The sequence below is a fragment of the Pleurodeles waltl genome, chromosome 8, assembly GCF_031143425.1.
Source record: "Pleurodeles waltl isolate 20211129_DDA chromosome 8, aPleWal1.hap1.20221129, whole genome shotgun sequence".
Classification (NCBI taxonomy): Eukaryota; Metazoa; Chordata; class Amphibia; order Caudata; family Salamandridae; genus Pleurodeles; species Pleurodeles waltl.
The window spans coordinates 557,757,112-557,781,929 of record NC_090447.1 but is presented as its reverse complement, the minus strand read 5'-3'; positions in this window follow the sequence as shown (position 1 = coordinate 557,781,929).

Below are 24,818 nucleotides of genomic sequence, written 5' to 3'. Positions count from 1 at the left end.
CCAGTTGGAGTCAGCAGACCACCATGTCTGTGATTGCTTTGTCAATAAAGCATTATTTTTTAAGTGCAGCCCGTTTACCTTAAATGAAAAATGTAAAGTGTTCCATTACGTTTTTTAAGCATAGGCAGTGCTCCGTGGGACCACTGCCTGCTCTTAAAAAATAAAGTCTTCCACATTCACAAAGGGGAAGGGGCCCCTGGGGGACCCCTTTCCGTTTGTGAATGGGTTACCACCTCCTTCACAAAGCTGGTAAAAGATGAATGATTTGTGATCGCATTCTGGTGGCAAAACATTCATACATGCTGCGGTGTCTCGCTATTGGGAAGTGGGGCCCTTAACACACTCCTTTCTAATACTGACTCGCAAACCCTTTTCTGTGATTCGGTAATTGGTTACTGAATTGCAAAAAAGGGTTGGTACATGTCAAAAGGCCATTTAGTGGTCGCAAATGCCCCAGTTTGCCGCTTCCGACCACTTAAAGCATTTGTGCATGTGGCCCTTGGTTTTTATATTGTGTTTCACTACACACTTCTGCCATCTCTTGATGCTTCAAATGACAGTTGGTACTATTATAAAAAGCAATGATGCTCAGTTACAAATCTCAAAAAATGGAAGGCTGGATTGATCTTGCAGGATTCATGCTTATAATCTGCAGCTGATATCAGATATTAGTTGTGAGTGTTAAGACTTTGAGCAATCTTGCTTCATATAGAGCAAATATGCAAGGATATATTGACTCCAGAAGTCTTACAGCTAAAGTTTACAAGCAAGGCTTAGCATAAAGTAAACAACATGATTTAATGAAAAGCATGGGAAGCCAGCAAAATCAAAACTTCCTCAAAAATATCAAAAAGATGATACATTACTTAGAGGCTTGTGCACTCCCCTGTCAGTTCTCTCTTTTTATTAAGTGGAATTGGAACCTCTTAGTTTCTCCAGACTTAGCTTCACTCAGCTCTACTGTCGAGAACAACTTCAAGCAGGTTATGTCCCACACAAAGCCACCTTAAAGGTGTACGAAGTAATTAATGAAAAAACAACAGAAGATCCATGGCAAATTAACCTTAAAAACAATATTATATACAACAATATTTTTGCTAACTATATTTTTTTACAGCAATAAATAAAACAACACTTCAAACGATATTCTTAACTTCAATACTTATGTCTACAATATTTTGGACATTATGATGTTCTTGCAATATTTCTGTATCACAATATTTTTTTTACATATTTTGTCCAAACATCCTTTGCTTGAATTGTTAGTATGGGCAATCTTTCATGAAGTATTCAGATTAAAAGTAGTACTAGACAGGGTTGCCCTTTGCTCTTTATTTAGAGCCTAACATCAAAGTATTAAAATCATCAACTCCTATTCTGCCCTTATAGCTGCACAGGATAGAGGTTAAACTTTTACCTTACACAGACGATATAGCCATATTAACGTTTTCTCTTGCTGTTTCTATTCCACCAATTGAAAATGCTGCCCTACAATATGTGAAGCTAAACATTGCAAAGATGGGGGTATTGACTGTTTTGTTACATCCGTTACTTAATTAGGTGTTTGGTTTTCCGTCAACATGAAATAAATCAAATGCCTTAATTTTGAGGCAATTTACTCACTAATAATATCCAGGGTAGGGATAGATTGCATCTTGGTTTGATAGGTAGATGTAATGTTATTGGAATGTTAACCTTTCATGATTCCTTCTTTTGCTCAGGTCTATCCCATTATTTCTTTCTAAAGCTTTTTTCAAAGGAGTTGAAACAAGATGGCAAAAATGTATATGAAATATAAGACATCACACTGCATTACCCTGTACCTGCAACTCCCTCATAGAAAGGGATGATTCTTTAACTTCAGTTGTAAGTCTTCTTTTATCTTTAGACTTTCTGCAGTTGCTGACTCAAGCAATGGGAAACTGGGAGGCTTTTCCTCAAGATTATCTGTTTTTTTCTCAGCGTAATCTGCCTGGGAGAGGCATGACAGATGTAGTCTATTTCAAACATACTATATTCAAGACAGCCATGGTATATCACAGAATGTGGCAAATTGTCAGGGCTATCTGTCAGATAGTTTTCATCACTGCACTCTGCTATAGCCTCAACGTGATGTTGTTTGCTAGTTATTTAAAATGCTGGTGGGGGATACAATCCCTTACCCTAGGCCAAATGTGTAAAGACTGGACTATGCAGTCATATGAGGATCTTTATATGGACTTTGGAATGCAGCAGTGTGCTAAGACATTTGCAATTAAGAGAGTTCCTCCAACATCTTCTCAGCACTGAGAAAGGTATGAGCTATTATGAGGTTTTGAAAGTTTAATCCAGGTACCAAGTCAGAGCTCCATCTGTTTGTTCTGTCAAACCATGATGAATAATAAAGATAAACAATATCTGTGTTTCCGCTTAGGATCTCTGGCTATTAAATGGTCCCAAAATCTGGCTACACTGGTATCTCCAGATGAAATTGAGAAGACCAATCAGCTTGCACAAAAAAGCCTTAATGTCTCACGGCTTAAGGCTCAAACTTTTAAAAATCTGTATGCCCCATATTACGCACCACATAGTCTGCATAAATGGTGCCGGAGGGATACCTCATAGCATATAGGCATACTAACAGAAACAATATATTCTACCATAACATTAGGGTAACATAAATGGCATTATGCAAAAGGGCAAAGTCTGTACATCAGAGTTTGATGGCCTTAGGCCAGATGTCCCAAGATCTTATATACAAATAAATCACATTGTGCACACAACAAATACACATGGTTCCATTTTGTGGTTAGGTGGGCGTTGATGTAGAATCCTTAGCTATGTTTCTGGGTGAAATAACTTTCTGATATAGACACAAAAAGTGTTTTGTGTGGTCCACAGACATAGGTTATTTCTGTACATCAACACACATGTGCAGATATAATTTACATTCCACTAACTTGACATACTCATTTAAAGAAAGTATGTACCTCAAGATTCCTCATAGTAACAACTACACTCAAATGGTACTCCAGAGCGTGAGGTCTCACTGAGGAGCACAGCCACTGTTTAGGATGTTGCTCTGGGTAATATTGTACAGTATATTCAAGTTTATAAATATCATCTGTTAAGGTTGGGAGAATCCAATTTATGTGGAATATGTACCTGAAGATGGGTTTCCAGTTTCTTAATTATGAATCCATTGGTGCCTTTTTCCTGACAATCATTCAAAGTTGAGGGACTGATTTAGATCTTAGTGGGAATGGTCCCACCGTCACATTTTTGACAGATTCCCCACCTGCTTACTAGGTTGGACCCCTGCTCTAAATAGATGCTTGTGGTTCAACAGACGAAAAACCTTCTGAATCCTGCCAACTCTGCCGGGAATCCACACCTTTGTCAATGACAACACTGAAAACAGAAGCTGGCGGCGGGACTCCAGCCAGCATTTCCACCAAGCGAATCACAATGTGCCTTCTGACAAGGCATCTCTGGTGTGCAAACCTCCACACCTGAGCTGGTGGTTTTTAAAGGAAATGAGGTAATAACCTACCTTTGTTCCCATTTAGACTTCTATTTCCCTCTTGAACCCAACCAGACAAGTCCTACCGTTGCAGCTGCCACTTGAAAGTGAAGGAAAATTATCCTGTCATCATCGGACCTGAAGGTAAGCAGTCCATATTACTTGTTAACGTTGACTTATCACTAAACAGTGTCTTGGGACTCATGTGTTGACATACATGTCCTACAAAAAATGCATATGTGTTTGCACTGGATGTGTCCGTAGTTTAACATCATACACATGTGAAAACACCTATCTAAATGCAATATTTTTTATGTGTTTTGGTAGTGTAATTACTCATTGCCTAAAGGAATACTTGCACCAGTTCCCAATCTACCTCACAATTGTCAGCAATGTCAATATCTCAACTTTACAATGGGGCATGTCAGTGAAACTTTATATTTCCAGTAAAGGATGTCAGTCAGAATATGTCTCTCTCTGTTAAATTACTTACAATCAATTGGCACAATGACGTGAACAGAAAGGTGCAATGTGGAACATACTTTGTGAAAGTTGAACACAAGTATCCATTCATGTGCTGCTTTACAATATTTTGGCATTGTCTGACATATGTGACAGTGGACAATGGTGTGTAGATACACTTTCTACCGGCTTTGTTGCCCTTCACTTATCTCCTGTCCATTGTCCAGGGGTAACCTTCTCCTCAGGAAGGGGCATCTATTGGGCCCATCTCAGGCACCTAAAAACATTTACTTGCAAGGTGTAGGAGTATGTATGGTAGGGGCCCAGGCAAAGTAGCTTAAGAACTGGATAGTTGGAGTAATGGTAGGAGGGGTGTGAGTGGATTTGCAGGATGAGGTAGAGGAGTCGGTGTGCAATATTCAGCTGAGTGTGGTTGTTTGGTTTGGTTTGTGTTGCTATGTGTGTAGGTGTGCTTTTGTGTGAGTAAAAGTGTGTTGATGTAGATGATTGTGTAATTGTGTTGGTTGGTGTGGTTGTTATGTATGATGGTGGTGGAATGGCAAAGATGCATGGTGTGAATGGAGTGTGTTGTGTAGTGTGGTATGCAGGTGGACACATGTGGCCACAGTACCTCAGGTGTGTGCCACTGGCATTCACTCCATAGCCACAGACATGGAACAATGTTCAACACTTCCTGCAATGGACCCCCGCCGTCAGGACACTGCTGCCAGAACAATGACAGTACAACTGTGAAACCTAATGATGGTTGGCGGTAACCTGCTTTCCTGACATCGACGGAGTAATGTTATCCAGCATAGGAATCCACAGCGCCGGCAGTCGGAGGCTCAGCTGCAATACATCTAAATACAGTGGCCGAAACTTGGTCATCTTGACAAAGTATTTGGGGCTGCCGCAGCAATGGGACGGCGGCAGTTCCATCAAGATCTAAAACAGGGCCTTAGTTCTAGGTGCTTTTATTGGCGTGTTGATGTGCTACATAGGCAAATCATTCTTTACCCTCTGTCAAAAGGCATAGGCCAGTCTGAACTGAACCAGTTTTGGCCTACTTAGGCCTTGTCAGTGAGGTGTATGTCAAATTGTAGAATCCAGTGTATTCGCCATGCATGGAAACAGGTCAGCAGCATAACATTACTGTACATTCGACTGCCTGTCCTGCAATACCCACCTAAAATCTATTTATTTTCCCCTTCTCCTCCCGGAGCCACCTTTCTCCCGATTTTAAATCGTGGAAGTCAAAGTAAACCTGCAACCGGCGTGCTGCTAAACCACTCTCCTCTTGGAGCAATGTTTAAAGTTTACATCTGTGTGGGATTTTAAAGAACAACAACTGTGTATTTAGTGTTTAGGTGCCTTATGTTTCCCGATTAAACACCTTAGTTTAGACGAAATATTTTTCTGACTGCGTTCTTTTTAAATGTTATGGCATAGACGCCATCGTTCCATCCTTGCATGACACGTCTCTCCCAAGTTGAAAATGTCTGCACGTGCAAATGTTTATGTATTTATTTTCTGCGTCTACATAATGTATGTTCGACTTTACTGCAAAAGGTATGATAGATTCAACAGGCATACGTTAGATGGACGCATAAGTGCATTAATATATCAAGCTTATATCAAGCGAACATAACATATGAATTTTCAAAAGCAGATAGTCACCTGGGAAAATCATCTATAGAGCAAGTCCGTAATGTATCTGAGCCCAATAAAACTTTCCACAAAGATCAAGTTAGGATGTCTTACTTTACAATATTTTGTCTTGAGACAACCGGTCTAACAGACCAGCTAATATTTGCTAGGGGCTTGAGCCAAACAAGATTTGTTTCATTTGGAGACCTACCGAGGTTGAAAATTGAGACAAACGCCCAGACATCTCTGTTTCTGTACAAGCCTTTTTTTAAATCTTTACCAGACACCAATCTATGGCTGGACCACTTTTTTGCCTTTTCGTTAAAGACTTCAAAACTTAAATGTATGTATTACATGTTAAATAAATGTTGATTACGATTTACTTTTTCTATTTTAGAGAGTTTTGACCAATGTTTTGATTTATTTTATTTTATTGTTTGGAATGGTATTTGGAAATTGATTCTCTTCTGCGTTTTTATTGCATAATCCTGTAAATAACACCCTTTTAGGGTCGAGAGCAAAGCGCTCTGTCCCTGGTGTAATCTCTCTATAGGCTTTTAACCACGCCCATCAGTTTGGTTGATTCGTGGGCTTGCCTTTAACAATCCGCTTCATTTCGTTAGTGAAAGGCTTGCATACATCATGCCTTTTCCGGTGTTTAGCCCTCATCGAGCACACCGGCCAACTACTGAAAACATACGAGGCTCCATGTTTTCTGTATGGTTTCGGGACTACTTTTTCTCTTTATTTCGCAGACAGCACGATCTCGCTGGGCAGTAGTCATGCCCCTTGCATGACAGTGACCCTGTTGCATGGCTAATTGCACGTTTTCTGGTTACATTGCTAATTGCTCTTTTGCCGATACGTTTCACTGCGAGGGAACTTTTGTTTCTTTTTGTGTGTCTCCGTTACGCTTTATGGTGGCCGTGGGCTCCCTTCTGTGAAACTGTTTTACTTTTCAGTTTATGTGGCAAAAAAAGATGGATTAGGAGTTTAAAACACAAATAGCTCTAAATCGAGCAAACACAAGACCCTTTGCATTGCAAACGCTTGTTAAGGTATACCGTTAAAAATCTCGAAATAATCAAATACATGAATTCGTTAATACATAAATAAATCAAGTGGATAGTGAGTTAAACTAGTTATGCTTAGCATCAAAACTGGAATGGAAATGCACAAATATTTGGATGCATTTCATAGTATATGGTGATATCTTTTCAGCATTCACGCATTTTGGTATGTCACACCACATTTCCTAACACTCTATTTGTGCAATATATCCAATGCATCAACAGTTGCAGGATTGTCACAACTGCAATTTCCTTTAGTTTAAGCAGTCTTTTTTCTACTATGTTGACATTGATTTAAAAATGGTCTTCCTTCCTACAATCATGCCGTACAAATGCATGTTTTAAGACACTTTAGAGCATATTTGATCCATTTGGCTGTATTTCCAAAATACTTTAATCTAATAGATCCGTTATGTCAAATATTGCAAACACTTAAAATGTCACATGCTGTTTCCTACTGCTTACATTCTTTTGATGATACACATAAAATCATATAAGATCAAGAAATCCAGCATATTTGTAGAAATATTTTCTAGTAGTTATATATAATTGAGTGATCAGTCTCCTAGCATGATGCACAGTCTACTACCCCATGCTGCCTTGTTTCTACTTCTCTTACAGTATGATGAAATAAATCTGCAACCAATACAAGTATGCCACTACATGGGTACATATTTACCCATTCACAAAGCTTTCCATGTTTAGGCCAGGTTAGCTGAGCCAGTCATAAGTTCCAAAACCTACTCTTTTTAAAGTTTTGAAAACCCTGTTTAATACATAGACGCAAGTATTTTCAAAATAGGGAATCTTATGCACGGTACAATTGGTACTGTCAAACGGCAGTTCCACTGACCAATAACACATTTTAATCTATTTTTGCCTCCACACGAAATGCGTTTTTCCTTTTAAAGAAACCTCTTTCTCGAAACCTCCAAGCACTCTGGAGGTGTTCCTTTTACCTTCCTACCATACAACGATATTTCCTTGGCAGAAGCAAATCTCCAATCGTTTCCAGGGTAGGTTGTGAAAGGTAGTGAGTAGGGCAACTAACTTTCAGATTTGTTTGAGCTAGTTAAATGTGTAATAATGGTGCTAGAAAAAGTGTTGGATGATTATTCCTCACGTTTTGTGAATAACTGTTCATCTAATTTGCATTGTTTATACATACCTTGCAAACATGCACACAAAAGTGTCCATTAGGCCTAGTACACTTGGAAGGATATTTTTACATCACCATCCTGTGTTTTAGCTTCTTATTCTATCCTTTTAATCCCTTCGCTGCCAGCCCTTTCCCCCTCAGGTGCCTTTTTTGACTATTAGAGGCAGTTGGCGTTTAGGGCCTCATAACTTTTTGTCCACATAGGCTACCCACACCAAATTTGTGTCCTTTTTTCCAACATTCTAGAGGTACCCAGAGTTAGTGGTTTCCTCATGAGGAGACCAAAAAGTTAGCCAAAATACAGTGATTTGTTTTTTTAATGGAAAAAAGGGCTGCAGAAGAAAGCTTGTGTTTTTTTCTCTGAATATGGCATCAACAAAGGTATTGCTGTGCTAGAATCAACATTTTCCCAGCTTTCAGGAATACACAGACTTGAGTCATAAACCACATTTTTCATTTTGGCATTTTACTGGGACATAACCCATTTTTGCATTTTTTTCTGCTTTTAGCCTCCTTCCAGGTAGTGACAGAAATGGGTGTAAAATCAATGCTGCATCCCGAAAGCTAAACATTTCTGAAAAGTAGACAACATTCTGAATTCAGCAAGGGGTCATTTGTGTAGATCCTACAAGGTTTTCCTACAGAAAATAAAAGCTGAAATAAAATAATATTGAAATTTAGGTGAAAAAAACAATCATTTTTCTCCACATTTTACTCTGTAACTTTTTCCTGTAATGTCAGATTTTCAAAAGCAATCTAAGATTATACCTGCTGGCCTCTTCTGGTTGTGGGGATATATAGGACTTGTAGTTTCATCAAGAGCTCTAGGAACCCAGAGCCAATAAGTGAGTTGCACCTTGCAATGGGTTTTCATTGCATACCGGGTATACAGCAATTTATTTGGTGAAATATAAAGAGTGAAAAATAGGTATCAAGGAAACATTTGTATTTCCAAAATGGGCACAAGATAAGGTGTTGAGAAGCAGTGGTTATTTTCACATCTCTGAATTCCGGGGTCCCTATATTAGCACGTGAATTACAGTGCATTTCTCAAATAGACGTCTTTTTTACACACTGTCTTACGATAAAAATGGTACCTCACTTGTGTGGGTAGGCCTAGTGCCCACGAGAGGAAACACAACATAGCCACATCACATTTTTACATTGAAATCTGATGTGTTTTTTGAAAAGAGCCTAGCTGTGGATTTTGGCTTCCAACTCAGTCAGCACCTAGGGAAACCTACCAAACCTGTGGATTTTTTAAAACTAGATACCTAGGGGAATCAAAGATGAGGTAACTTGTGGTGCTCTCACCAAGTTCTGTTACCCAGAATCCTTTGCAAACCTCAAAATTTGGCAAAAAACACTTTGTCCTCACATTTCGATGACAGAAAGTTCTGGAATCTGAGAGGAGCCACACATTTCCTTCAACCCAGCATTTCCTCAAGTCTCCCGATAAAAATGGTACCTTACTTGTGTGGGTAGGCCTAGTAACCGTGACAGGAAATTCCCCAAAACACAACGTGGACACATCACATTTCCCAAAGAAAACAGACCTGTTTTTTTGCAAAGTGCCTAGCTGTGGATTTTGGCCTCTAGCTCAGCCGGCACCTAGGAAAACCTACCAAACTTGTGCATTTTTTAAAACTAGATACCTAGGGGAATCAAAGATGAGGTAACTTGTGGTGCTCTCACCAAGTTCTGTTACCCAGAATCCTTAGCAAACCTCAAAATGTGGCAAAAAAACAAATTTTCCTCAAATTTCGGTGCTGCAAAAATCTGGAATCTGAGGGGAGCCACAAACTTCCATCTACCCAGCGTTCCCCCAGGTTTCCTGATAAAAATGCTACCTCACTTGTGTGGGTAGGCCCAGTGCCCATGACAGGAAATGCCCCAAAACACTACATGAGCACATCAAAATGATCAAATACAAAACTACCTGTTTTTGTGAGGGAGGGCACCTGTGTTTTTGGTCCTGGGCTCCCCAGTCATCTAGGGATACCTACCAAACCAAAGCATTTCTGAAAACTAGACACCCGAGGGAGTCCAGGGAGATTTGACTTGCGTGGATCCCCCAGTGTTTTCTTTCCCAGAATCCTCAGCAAACCTCAAATTTAGCTAAAAAATCTCATTTTTCCCACATTTCCCACATTTCTGTGTGGGATCACCGTACCAGGACAAATTTCCTACCACCCAGCTGAAAACATGTCGGAAATGAGGGGGAACCAAGTGGGTCCAAAAGGGCAGTTTGGAAAAAAATGTTTTTGGGCTGACAAGTGGAGTAGAATTTTTATCGGTGTATCTGTGACAATGCTGGTTGGTAGAAATGTTGTGGATTCCTGCAGATTCTGGAAGGTTCCATCACAAAAAATACGGGAAAAATGTGTGATTTCAAGCAAAGTTGAAGGCTTGCAGGGCATTGTGGATGGGGTGCGGGTGCATGCGAAGCACACCTCCCTGGACTCACCCAGATGTTTAATTTTCAGATGTGTCTAGGTCTTGTAGATTTTTCTACATGGCAGCGTCCAAAATCCAAAAAGTGCAGCCCTCACCATTCCAAGTGGGACGATTTTTAGAGTTAGACAAGCTATCATGCCCAAAATGTAAAACCAAAACCCAAAGTAATCAAATATCCTCTTGCTTGCCGTGGGATAAGATGTTTTAGTGTGCGGGGAGAGCTGAAAGACTGTTACCCCCCCCATGCCCATACTGGTTGGTAACCACCACCCAACTTTTTTTTTAATTCCCTGGCATCTAGTAGGCTTTCTGCCCCCACAGGGAGTGGATCAGGGGTAATTGCCCCATCTGCCCACCGGTGGGTAGAACAACTTTGTCCCCATTTATTTGGGGTGGGGGTATGGCCATACCCCCACCCTCTTTTTTTGAAAAAAATCTTTTCTGGTTTCTTGTGGGATTTCTGCCCCCTTGGAGACAGATGGGCCTATACAAAAATAGGCCGATCTGCCCCCAAGGGGGGCAGGAATGGCCAACAATAATGTGCCCCCATGGGGAGGGGCCCTTGCCCAAGGGGCTGCCTCCCCAAACAAAACACACATACACACATACACCAATCCCTGGTGCCTAGTGATTTCTGCCCCCAAGCCTAATTAAAATAGGCTGACCTGCCCCCAGGGGGGGCCAGAAATGGCCTAAAATAAATTTGCCCCCAAGGGGGGAGACCCTTCATAAAGGGTCGCTCCCCTTGCGTGAAACTGACTAACAAAAAAGATCCCTGGTGCCTAGTGGTTTCTGCCCCCCTGGAGGGCAGATTGGCCTAAAGAAAATAAGCTGATCTGGTGACAAGAGGGACAGAAATGGCCTAAGAATAATTTGCTCCCAGGGGAGCGACCCTTGCTCAAGGGGTCACTCCTCACATGTAAAAAAAATGTATATATAATGATCCCTGGTGTTTAATGGGGTCCCCCGGGGGAGGAAAGGCCTAATTAAGAAAGGCAGATCTGCCCCGAGGAGGTGGAGAAAAGGCATAATAATTATTTGCCCTCCCCTGGGGAGCAGCCCTTGCCAAAGGGGCCACTCCACTTATTTATAAACACACAAAAACAGCACAAAACACAAAATCTCTGGTGTCTAGTGGGCATTTCAGCAGCCTGATCGCTTCACGATTGGGCTGCAGAAATGCTTACATAGACATGAAAGGACAGGAAAGGCCTTTCCTTTCCTTTCATGCCTCTGCCTGCCCCCACCTCCCGGTCGGAAGAGAAATACTTTGCATTTCTCTTCCGGATCACAGATCGGAGGTGACCTTTGATGAGGTCCGCGCTGACGTCATCAGGCTTCAAGGCGATTCCCCTTCCATCCCTGACAGGGGTGTGAGCCGGGTTCAGGACGAGCTGGTCTCATCCCCTGCACATGGCAACTGTGCCTAGGGAGAGATCAGCTTGTTCAGGGCACCCAGGGCACAAAGTGGATTAAAGACAGTAAGGCCCTCATTCCAACCCTGGCGGTTTCAAACCGCCAGGGCGGAGGGCAGCGGAAGCACCGCCAACAGGCTGGCGGTGCTTCCAGGGCTATTCTGACCGCGGCGGTAAAGCCGCGGTCAGAAAAGGGGAACCGGCGGTTTCCCGCCGGTTTACCCCTGGCCCAAGGAATCCTCCATGGCGGCGCTGCTTGCAGCACCGCCATGGGGATTCCGACCCCATTCCCGCCATCCTGTTCCTGGTGGTTTTTACTGCCAGGAACAGGATGGCAGGAACGGGTGTCGTGGGGCCCCTGGGGGCCCCTGCACTGCCCATGCCACTGGCATGGGCAGTGCAGGGGCCCCCTAACAGGGCCCCATAAAGATTTTCAGTGTCTGCTTTGCAGACACTGAAAATCGCGATGGGTGCCACTGCACCCGTCGCACCCCTGCAACTCCGCCGGCTCCATTCGGAGCCGGCTTGCTTGATGCACGTTCTTTCCCGCTGGGCCGGCGGGCGCCCTTTTGGCGGTCGCCCGCCGGCCCAGCGGGAAAGTCGGAATGACCGCCGCGGTCTTTTGACCGCGGAGCGGTCTTTCGACGGGGGAACTTTGGCGGGCAGCCTCCGCCGCCCGCCAAAGTTGGAATGACCCCCTAAGTGCTTTATGTTATTCTGTGTTTGATTCAACTTCAAAGTTAGTCCGATGCCACCTGAAGCCCCAGATGATGAATCTACAACACCTGATGGTAGGAGCATATACAACTCTAGATAGACATACTCAGAGGCCAATTTAGGGATAAGGATTTGAAGTGGTCTCCTACCCAGTCTTACAACATGAACAATCAACAAGATGGGTTCAAAATGTGGCTTGCTGATGTCTGTTTGGTTTGCATAATGTTCTTGACATCCTGCATTAGATGGACACTTGAAAGAGCAACTTTACAACATAAATTCACCCTGTGCTGGACCTGATGATAATGGTTTCAAATGTGTTAAATGAAACAATTTTCAACGGGCTGGAACAGGACCGATGGTGGGTTATCATCAAAATCAAAGCAAGTTTACATATCACTTGAATCACACCGCACATTGTAGTGACAGACCAAAGAGCATGGGGACTGAACCAACTTCAGCCTAATGTCAGTACAAATTACTGGATATGTATCTTCCTGTGCACCACCAATGATTTCAGATTTACAACTCTGTTTGGTTGTGTTTCATAATCAGTGACTGTTTGTGTATTGCGTTGAACATTGTAATTGGCATGAAGAATCAAAAGATGGGTGAGTAGGCAATTTCGTAAGGCCCTGGTTGGTGCTCTGTTGTCCACATTATGGGCCTGATTACAACTTTGGCGGCAGGGGTTAATCCGTCCCAAATGTGACGGATATCCCCCCCACCGTATTACGAGTTTCATAGGATATAATGGACTTGTAATACGGCAGGCGGGATATCAGTCACATTTGGGACGGATTTACCCCCTCCACCAAAGTTGTAATCAGGCCCTATGTCACATAGCTGTACCTGCTGGTCGTAACTTCTCACCTAGCTTTCTTTGGATGTAATTGTAAGGGCATATACTATGTGCCAGTGCTTGTTATAGGTACTGTTGGACTCTTGGTTGCATGGGATTATGTCAACACCTGCACATCACCATATGTTTTAGTAAGTCACTTTAGGTGCCTCGCATCCATCATTAAAGTAAAATTCAGCTGCCATTAGACTTCTATTCTATCATGTGAGAAATAGTTATGGAGTTCACCTGTGGCATTACCATGTCAGTGGCGTAACAAAGGCCCCCGCAGCCCCTGCGGTACGGTGGATCCCCCGAGCCCCATGGGGCCCCCTCAGCACATTACACTGTGCACAGGTGGCAGGCCCCCAGAGACTTTGCAGGGGGGCCACCTCAAGTTTCGTTATGCCACTGCAGACTGACAGAGAGAATTGAAATGGACAAGTGTTTGTAATGAAACATGAAACAGTTGCAGAAGTGCATATTTGTACTACAATGCTACTGAGGTTTGATGGTTTCCATCCTCAATCCCTTCGAGAAATCTTTTCCTATGACCAGTTACTCCATCCACCATGTAAGTGTATGGAAACAGTCAGACGGAGGGACCATACTGCGAAAAAAATGTACTCTAGAAACTATTCAGCTGCTATCATTAAGATAAAAATAGAGCACTGAACAATTTGGGGCCTGTCTGGGAATAACATTGAATCACCCAATAACAGACTCATATTCATCACAACAGGTGAGTGTAAGTCAAAGGATTAGAAAAATCATAAACGGACAATGGCATATCTTGAACAAAAGAACTGTCCATGTTCCAAAACCGCTCTCTGATTTTGATCGGGTCATAAATTTGAGAAACACGCTGGTCCATGCTAAACCTAAGGACACAATCCAAAAATCACTTGTGCATGTAGCGCTTGAATAACCAAGTAAAATTTTTTGTATAGACCATATGATAGTGATACAATTATGCCAACATCGATGTCCGGAAATTCACCTCAATCGTACTTTCCTTTATTTATGTATATTCACAGAAAGTAGATTACAGATCGACCTATTCAATAATTCGTAGCAAAGTAATAGAAGTATGCATTCACTGCAATCACATCCAACAATCTTTTTTCATAGGCCCTAGACTATTACTTATTCATTTCTAAAGTTTCCCTTTTGATAACAGCAGCAGCGGGCAGTGACCCTCAACAGTGGAAGGTCATTGAGCCCAGTGCCAAATCCAGTGGCAGGCACTGTAATAAATCAACAATGCCTTTATGCTAAAATTCCAAAGCTCTCAATCATAGCCGGTTATGTTATAATGGGCTGTGACTGAGAGCTCTGGAATTAAGGCTAAATGCAAAGCAAGTTTCTCACAGTGCCCGACAGTGGGTGAAAAAGTTAAAAATAAAATGAAAAATGAACTTACCTTTTTCTTCTTGATTGCAGTCAGCTTGAATACTCCTTGAGCCTCAGCAAGCTCCCTTTCCTAAATCCTGACTCTGCTTTCATACTGTAGATGAGCAGCATGAGAGCAGTTCCAAGATAGGCTGGCGAGGGCTGCCCCGACACTCCAGCAGACACAAGGGGTCTGTGCCTGCTTTCCATCAACCTGTCTAAGACAGCTAGATGGAGAGGTTTACATTGCACAGGTCAAGTTGGCAGGCTCCGGACAGCCGTCCAAACTGACATGCACAGTATGAACTGGTGGAGTGAGCACCACTCCTATGCTGCCAGTCAGCAGCAATGCCCCACCCCAAATACTGCTTGTGTTGGGAGCTGTGAAAAATAAAATGGTAATTCATTTTATTACCATTTTGTTTTTCATTTTTGCTACACTGGCAGCAGGGGGGTGACTCTGGATAACAGTGTTTAGTACAGTGATTCCTCTCCCATCAACGTGGTAAAATGTGCAATGGACATTTTTAAGATTCTATAACAATGAAGAGGGTGCACACACATTTTTTCAGATGCCTCCATCTCCCAAATTCCATTGCAAATATGTCAGGAAGATGATGCTATGCACCTAAACCTGACATCAGGTGCTCTAAGCACTGCTCTATATCAGTTGCCTGGTTCAAGCACCCAAAGACAGTTGTGAATAAAGTTTAATTCCTCAGGACAAGGTAGCTGATTAAATCATAGACAAAATCTGTCAGTCTTCTTTTTTACAATTATGACTACTTAATATAAAAAGCACTCATGTTGACAATGTTTGACAATCAGGATTACTTAGGGTATCCCATCCCTGGGACCATCTGATAGTTTAGTATGAGCTGAAATCTACATTTATTAATTCCTTTGCTCACTTGTGTGTCTCACATTCACACTGCATGTTTGTGCTTCTTTGACTTGATGCATATAAATGGTTTTTCATATATAAAACTGTATATTATCATGATAACTATTTTTAGCATGTGGGATATGTATGTTTTTGTATGATTACAGATTACATTAGTCCAAAAGGGACGTTCATTTGATTTACACTGATCATTTTCTTAAAACACACATATACACGAACACACACATGTGTAAGCACAATGGGCCAGATGTATGAAGGCATTAGGGCCTCGCAAACAGCGAAAAACGCCGTTTGCGAGGCGCTAATGCCCTCACGCGATGCAGAAACACATTTTGCGAGTCGGAACCGACTCGCAAAATGTGTTTCCGACTCGCAAATAGGAAGGGGTGTTCCCTTCCTATTTGCGACTCGCACCGCGATGTAAGTTCCGGTCGCAAATCAACTCGCAGTTACCATCCACTTGAAGTGGATGGTAACTCATTCGCAAACGGGAAGGGGTCCCCATGGGACCCCTTCCCCTTTGTGAATGCTCACAAAAGTATTTTTTCAGAGCAGGCAGTGGTCCTATGGACCACTGCCTACTCTGAAAAAAAACGAAACAAAAGGTTTCAGTATTTTTTTCTATTTGCAGCTCGTTTTCCTTTAAGGAAAACGGGCTGCAAAGAGAAAAAAAAAACTGCTTTATTTAAAAGCAGTCACGGGCATGGTGGTCTGCAGTCTCCAGCAGACCACCATCCCCGTGAGTGCCTAGACTCGCTATGGGGTCGCAAACTTGCGACCCACCTCATAAATATTTATGAGGTGGGTCTTTGCGACCCCGTAGCGAGTCGCAGAAGGTGTCTAAGACACCTTTCTACATACCAATTTGCGAGTTGCAAATTGCGAGTCGGAAGGACTCGCAATTTGCAACTCGCAAATTGCTTTCTACCTACATCTGGCCCAATATTAACAAAGGCAGGAATTCTGAAAACAGGTATCTTCTTATTTGTCCTGAAAAAAGAAAATTTGTATGTGTTGGTGTACCATGCATAGTGTTATATATAGTGAAGCAAAGACTGTGTCTCAAGTGCCACAATCCTCTATTGAGGGAACCATTCCAAATGGCAAACACATTGTAAGATTTCAATGTTAACTTGAGGTTCCATATGGGGAAACACTGCTTCCAGCTGTCTTCTTTTTCACAACCCAGAACGGATTCTTCTCATGTTCATTGGGTGCTGTTCCCAATATTTAATGGACAGTTTGTGGATTGATCCCTGTAATGGCCAATTGATTTAGCTGGAGCAGACTTCACTGGGGTGGCACTTGAAGTCTGCATTTTGAATTGTATCAAGTATCTATATATTGCTAATAGCTCATTGTATAATGCGTGTATTTCAGCTGCTTGCATAGCTTCTACATTGGGATGTAGTGTCTAAGTGACCAATGTTGGCCATGTTGGTCCGTCATTACTTAGGGGACCTCATCTTACAAGTTGTAATACATGTGGGAGAGCACCATTAAATCAATCATATTGCTCTTGATAATTTAGAGGTATTTTTAAGTATTGGTAGGCTGTGAATTTTTGTGGTATATTTGCTATTCTGTATGTGTGAAATGTACTTGAGTCTGCATAGACTGCTGGGAAGGTGACCCATGAGTAAAAATACTTCTGCTCTGTATGCGTCGTGAGCTGCAACGATGGACATACCTTCCCCACCCTTATTGGTTAAGTCCATCAGCTAAGAGAACATGAGTGGCGGGTTTTCTACAATTTTCTGGTATATTTACTAGTTGTCCCATATCAAAGGGTAGGGATCAGAGTTGAGAACACCAGTGATGGGAAAGGTTCAAGCTTGAACAACACACAGCCTAGGTAGGTACTGCCTTTTGAGATGAGGGGGATTTTTTCTCAAGACCATGGACATCTTCATATAATGGTACTTAGGGTACCTTTAGAGGGTGGGAGAAAGAGATACTTGCGAGACCTGTAGTGCCTTACCAAAGTTGGTGGCGCCATGTGTGGTACTCTCATTATGGGACCAAGACTGCTGGATTTGGGTGGCAGCACCACTGCTTGTGGGTGACTGAGTCAATCCCACATCGTTTGGTAGCTGTTGGCTTAACCCTTTCAGCTAGCTAGTAGCACCTCACCCAAATGTAGAAAGCAAAGGTGATTTGTGGCAGCATGATGCATGACACTGGGTGACTCCTCAGGGAAGTCTTGATCGGCAGATCTTACCCCTTTCTCTCATTAGCACAAGTCTCACATAGACATAGGCAAAGAGAGATGCAGGATAGTTATCAATGCATTTATTGAAAAGACTGCAAGTTGTGATAAAATATATGGGCTGCAATTATTAGGAAGATGAGGCAGAGCAACATCAGGATTGTTACCACAAGTGAAAATGAAATAAACATAATCAGCGTATTGGTATAAACATATGCATAGGAATCCTACCCAAACACCTAGCTTCTAAGCGGGAGCATAATGGTGATAGTCAAAATAGGCCTGTACCTTGTCTATGGAAGGAACACCTACCCCAACTACCTGAAAATAGAAGTCTGTCCGCCGTCTCCTTGGTTGGTTACAGAGACAGAACTGAGGTCAGTAAAGTAGCAGTGAAATGGCATATAGCATGGATGGCTCTCCTTTCCTGGAATTAACTTGCATGCGTTGTTTTTATTATAAAACGTGTTTGTGTGCTGAGAAATAGAATAAATGAAAATATAGCATGTATCTGGATGAAAGGGCACAGGTGACAGACCTAAGCTAAAATATGTGTGACCAAGTAAGGCTCTAAAATGAACCCATAACACCGTCCCTATTGTTGTCACAGGAGTGAAAAGTTCAAGATCTAAAACTATTATGCTTGAACACTAAAATAATAAAAGCATATTAAAATGTATGATAAAAACAGATAAAATGCTGAAGTTAACAAGCAAGGAAGGCTAACAGACAGGCCAAATGAAAAGGGAAATTTAGAAGCAAAAAATGTCAAAGATCTAATTTGGCAATAGTCATGGTCCTGCAGGAAATCTCTGATGTCATCAATGGAGATGAAGCTAGGATGGACTCCACTTCAGCAGGCGATAGTTGACCAGCTCATTATGTGAAGGATCCATGGAGCATATGTGTGCAGATACCTCAGCCAAAGGACTGGCGGATGGAGCAGCATTTCTTACAGCGCCAGATGTAAAAGGAGCCAACATATCTCAAAAGAGCATGTCTGTGAATGAATTCTCATCAAGAACATTAACAGATCCTTGTCCAATGAAGGCACAGACTGCACAGGAAGACACACCTTTGATGCACACTTGAAGAAGAATCACAAGCAATGGAAAATCAGCTGCACACACATGAGCATTGGTTGGAATTACAGTGACCAATTCAGCTCTAGTTCCTCCAACGTTGAAGCTCCAAAATACTGCATCAGGTGGTCACAACACAGGTGGGCTTGTGGGAGCTCCATCACTCCACTTTGCTGTGATGGGACAGCCATTGTATATCAAAAATAGCAACAGCAAGATGCCGGCAATTAGTGCCAAAGTTATCGGAAATCCACCAAAGACACTCAAAAAAGTGAATGGATGGTTGAATGTCTAACTCCAAATACACAGTCTTGAAGGTGCTAATGAACCAAGAACCAACAGCCTTAAAGTACACAATCCCTTCACTATTAAAGACATTAAAAATCCTGCTCACCAGTTCTCAAAAGTCTTTGGGGAAGTTGGTATTTAATATAGACTATGGGCCTGATTACAACTTTGGAGGACGGTGTTAAACCGTCCCAAAAGTGACGGATATACCACCTACCGTATTATGAGTTCCATAGGATATAATGGACTCGTAATACGGTAGGTGGTATATCCGCCACTTTTGGGACGGTTTAACACCGTCCTCCAAAGTTGTAATCAGGCCCTATATCTCTGCAGTTGACCTTCTTGCCTGGAGTTCATAGGTCTCTCTGGCCGATATCAGAGCCACATGTTTTTGAAACTATAGCGCCTTTAGTCTGCTCAGCTTGCCCAAATTTACACTTGGAGTAGTCATGCACAACCACATGTTTGCTACTTTTATCTCACATGTGAGGGGAAATAACACATGGCCACACCACAGAATTTGGGAAATCAAAGTCACATAGGTGATTCAAGGCTTCATTCCACAATAGCCTTCATCACTCAGCATCACATAACTTCCATTCAAAAGTATTCGAAATACTGGGTTAATCAAAGAAACAGGAGCACTCTACAAATAGCAAGCCAAGGTTGCCACAGCCACATTGAAAGTGCTGTGCAAGGACACCTGTTTACAAATCATAGAATGACTAACAGCAGTCTTGCATTCGCTTCTACTAAGAAAGATCTCTGTTTCGCCGTTCAAACATTTGTAATCAAAAGGCAGCTCCCACACCTTGTGAATATGACTGTCCCTTATCAGCTCAAATTGCCTACAGCAAAATGTTTTAAACACTTGGTGAATTGAAATGTTGAAACGGGCAGATTATCCACTCCAAATACTGACCATAATGCCAATGGAATTTCCGCTGCAGTAAAAGTCAACTTCTCTAACTTTTCAATGTTAAGCATGTTGTAACTCATTTCTTTTTTAGCCATTATCTGTTGCTGTCTTTTCAAATTAGGTGCTGCAAATAACTCTGTGCTGCCAGGGCACATAGCCATTTTTGAGGACCTACAACATCTAACCCGACTGCATAATGAACCTAATCTGACTCTGTCCATGGTGTAAAAATGACATGACATTCTAAAAGATGTCTACTGCAAATGACACAATGTTATTGAGTGTGAGCAAATGCGGCTGGACAATGTGTTCATACCATTATCAACAACGGCAAGTGCCTTCTCCATGTTTCCTTTATCAATCTGCCTTGAATGTGAGGAAACTTCCATTTGTGAAAGCTTCCATATCTTGCTATAGATGGCATATAAAATACCTTTTGAGTGCGGCTTTCTAAGACCTAATAAGAAATCTGGTAACTTGATATTTTCTGAAGGAGACAAAGGTGTTCGTTTAGGGCTGTTAATGTGGAAGAACGCAGCCACTGTTGGCACAGTTTGCCCAAACTATGGGCCAGATGTACAAAGGTCTCTTTGCATTTCTTAATAGGCTCAATCACAATTTTAGGTCACTAAGAAATTCAAAACAGCCTTTTCCTATTTACAAAGGCCTTTAGGGAATCACAAAATGCAATTTCTACTGTGCAGAAATCACATTTTGCGATTCCCTAAATAAGAAATCGCAAATAGGTATTTCCTATTTGCGATTTCTTGGCACATTTACAAAGCATTTCCTAAATGCAAAATGAGCATTTGACTTCAAGTTCATTGTGACCACTTGAAAATGCTTTTTTAAAGTACAATAAAGTGCACACATGTCCTTGGGGATCAGATGTGCACCACCGTTTTTGGGGTGTAGCAAGGGGGTCCTTAGGCTGAATGTCACCCTTCCTTTAGCATTTACTAATTTGCAAATTATGAAATGCTAAATCATTTGTCCCTATAGGAATAAATAGTTTGGTATTACCCAAATAGCAATTTCCTAATAGAGATTCCTACACTGCAGGAAATGGTAGTAGGAAATCTCCATTTTTGTCAATACCATTTTGCATTTCCTAAATAGCGATTTCTAAGGACTCTCAATTTAGGAAATACAAAATAAGTATTTCGTCCATCTGACCCTATATGTTGTAACAATACCTGAGTGTTGAGCTGTGACTTAACAAGGGTCTGGTTGGCTCACTTGAAAATCCTGTGTGGAGTTTACAAAATGCGCATCACAACCATTTGTGTCCACTGGCCACAATAACCACCTGTCGGGATGTAAAGGTGATGAATTAAAGGTGCCATTCTGAACCCAACTATTGAGCTGTTCTTCAGTAACATTTAAGAATGTCTGCCAATTGTCAAATTTAGCTGGTGTAGGAAAACTGGGTGCATTCAGCTCTTCTATTTCTGCTAACCAAAGCTAGTGGTTTGCTGAACAGTGTCCTTAGAAAATATGATTTGTAAAGGAATAAGACATGCTCTACATAAAGCTTTTCTGCCCTGTATTTGCCAATCTTGTATTCCCCATACACTGCTTAAATCAATTGTATTTTTCCAAAAATCATCGCCCTCCACAGCCAGCTCGGAAACAATGGAATCAGAGTAGATCAATTTGGTGTTGGTTAGCAATATTTTTCTCGTTTTAGAGGGAGGTAATTTAAAATAATAAGACTCCGCATTCTGGACAATGCTGCCATGTGCATAATTATAAACTAATCCATGGGTACCAGCTTGATGCAGAAAGTAATGTCCATATGATGATAAAAGACCATTTCCCACTAATTTGCTGTTGACATGTAAACAGCTTCACTTTCAAATAAAGTATAATATTCAAGCTCAGAAAGCCTAAAATCAACTGTTTTTAAATCCCAGCCATCAGAAACAACCTCCAATGTAAAACAACAGTCACAAAAACTTTGAAATTATATGGAATTTAAATGACCTCAGTACGTTCAAATATATCATTTGGTACTTTATCCCAAACAATCCCATCGGGAATCCGAAAAGTTGAAATGTTCACAAGGGACAAGTCTCTTCAGACCTTATGGAAAGACAGGTAAGGTGTTAAAGCCTCACCGACCTGTTGAACAGCAGAGCTTTCAGGAAGATAGTGACTATTTACCAGTAAAAAGAAAACAATGACAAAAACAATCCAAAGCAGGAAGGCAAGCATTGTCAGCAGAGAGTATCATGGACGAACCGAATAATTGTTTTTAAGCCAAGGGTAAACCTTATGTGCTTTTGATAAAGGTGCAGTTGTTGAGATGGAAGAATTTGAAGAAAACTCATCTATGTCTGCAAAGAAACAAGAAGCAGTTTGTGCAAACCCTGGAGCCGGTGCAGAACTGGTAAATGTGCCCAAAGTTGGTGGCTCATAATAAATATTATCATCCATTTGTGTTGAATTGGAATAGTAGAGATCTACATTTTGTTTGGACGTTTCTTATCGATGAAGTGGTGACAGCAATTAGCAAAAGTTAATTCTCTGCTTTCCCAAGCTTATGGAGACAATTGTAGCAAAGATAGCTGTGGAAGCATTTTTGAGTGCTTGAAGAGGTATAGCCCATTGGGTAGTGAGAGAGGCAAGGGAATAACCTAGGAGTCCTCATGGTCTACTGTGCAGGATCGCCTACATGTTGCAATTTGGCATTGTCAATTGAAACAAGGCGGGTTTCTTTAGAACTTGGCAGCGTTGGTAAAATGACAGTTCTGGTACTGTGTACTCCCGGAACTAGAAACGGTGCTCAATATGATGGGTCAAACTCCTTTTTCACTGCAATTCTTTCACACACTAGATCCTTAACTTTAGGAATTCAGCCAGCAGATGTTGTTGGCAATTCCCTTATTCCTAAGGTGGCGGCATAGCCAGATGATTTTTCATCACATAAATGTTGTAATTCCTCTAAAACAGCAATGTTCATTTATGTCAAAGGGTTTTTCTGCCGCCACTGTGCAAGGTCCGTCAAGATCTAGGACATACAGAGGTATCCCAAATAAGATCTCATAAGGGGTACGTCCTCCCAAGGCCCTTCTGGGCAGATTATTTTGTGCTCTCTGGTCCCCACATAGGTGATAAAGCCAACTATGACCAGAACCTAATACCCTTGCTGTTAGAGATTGCTTTAAGTCCCAGGTCCTACTCTCCACAACCAGATTACCCTCAGGATGGTATGGTTAGGAATACTGGAGTTCAACACCCATTGTTCCCATGGGATCCCTAAATGCCCTGGAGGCAAAGGCAGGGCCCTGGTCCAAATGAAATGCTGCAACTCCATATGTTGCGATGAAGACTTGCTAATTTTTAATGAAAGTTTGAGAATCAGCTGATTGCTATGGGAATACCCATAGTAATCTAGAACATGAGTCAACAGCGACTAAAATGTATTTGTATGCACCATCAGGTTGTAAGGGACCACAATGGTTCAGGTACACATATTGTAGTGATTTGTTTGGCACTAAGATGGGTGTCTGCTGTGTGCATTTGGTAATGGACCCTTTCATTTTTTGGCATATGTCACAACAAAGGACATACTGTTTGGTCTGTTTTTATAGACCTGGCCACCAATAGCGTTTTTGCAATAGAAAGATGGTAGCCACCAAACTAGCATGGGCAGAAGCAACACCCTCATGCTCTCTTTTAATCAGATCTAATCTCTGATCTTGGTTCGGGATTACATGATTCCCCCGCCCCTGGAATTATTGCAAATGCAATATTTTGGGTACTGAGGTGATGGAAATATTTTGCAGGGTATGCTTTTGGTAGAGGCTTGCTCTTAGCCGAAGCTTTCACAGCAGCCAGTTTCTTATCATCCAGTCTCACATGAGAATGAGTAATGGACGCCATCATACGAATCACACACAGTCAGAGTTGAAAGTTCAGGATCCATGTGTTCCAGTGTGAAAATTAAAGCCTTAAGCTCCGCAAATTGTGCAGTGCAATCCTACCTACAGCTGGTTGTGCTCAACCATCAGTATAAATGGTAATCCAATATTGGTCAAGAGGCATGATGTTAGTGAACATGGTTTTCTTCAAGTTCATGTTGAAGGAATTCTTGAGTCTGCAGTTTTGGGTCAAAAGCATAATCAACATCAGTGGCTGTCAGCAAGGTTGTCCATTGAATCTAACATGGATGTAATGCTTTAACGTTTGAGATGCTGGCTTTGGTAACAGCCTCAAGAGCTGGTACCAGGGTAACGACAACAAAGTGTTTCCATCAGGCAAGTGGCCTCTCCTTAATGACCGCCATCTCTGCAACAGTCAGTATTTTTTTTCTGTTGATGCAAAATGTTGTTCTGCCTTCAAGTACAAATGTGATTTGTCTGCTATGGGGACCGTGTCGCCCTTGTTAAATGTAAAATAGATGAATACGATAGCCCCAGGAATTGCTATGATGACCACATTTGGTTTTTTTTGTCACATGTGTGTAAGTGTTGTGCTTCTAGCATGTCTTATTGTAATACTATGAGAATGCACATATTCAGGTGTCCAATGTTTGCTTGAGAAGTCTATGTGAATTAGATCATAAAGAGGTTTATGCATTGTGCAAAGTCAGGGATGGATGTTCTGCCAAAAATGAAGAAACCCAGCAATGTCTGTAATTTCTTGATGGTGTTTGGAAGTTGAAGTTGAACGCATTTTTCTACAAAGTGCACGGTCAGGCTCTTGCCTTCATCAGATAATTTGTATCCTAGGAAAAGGACACTAAG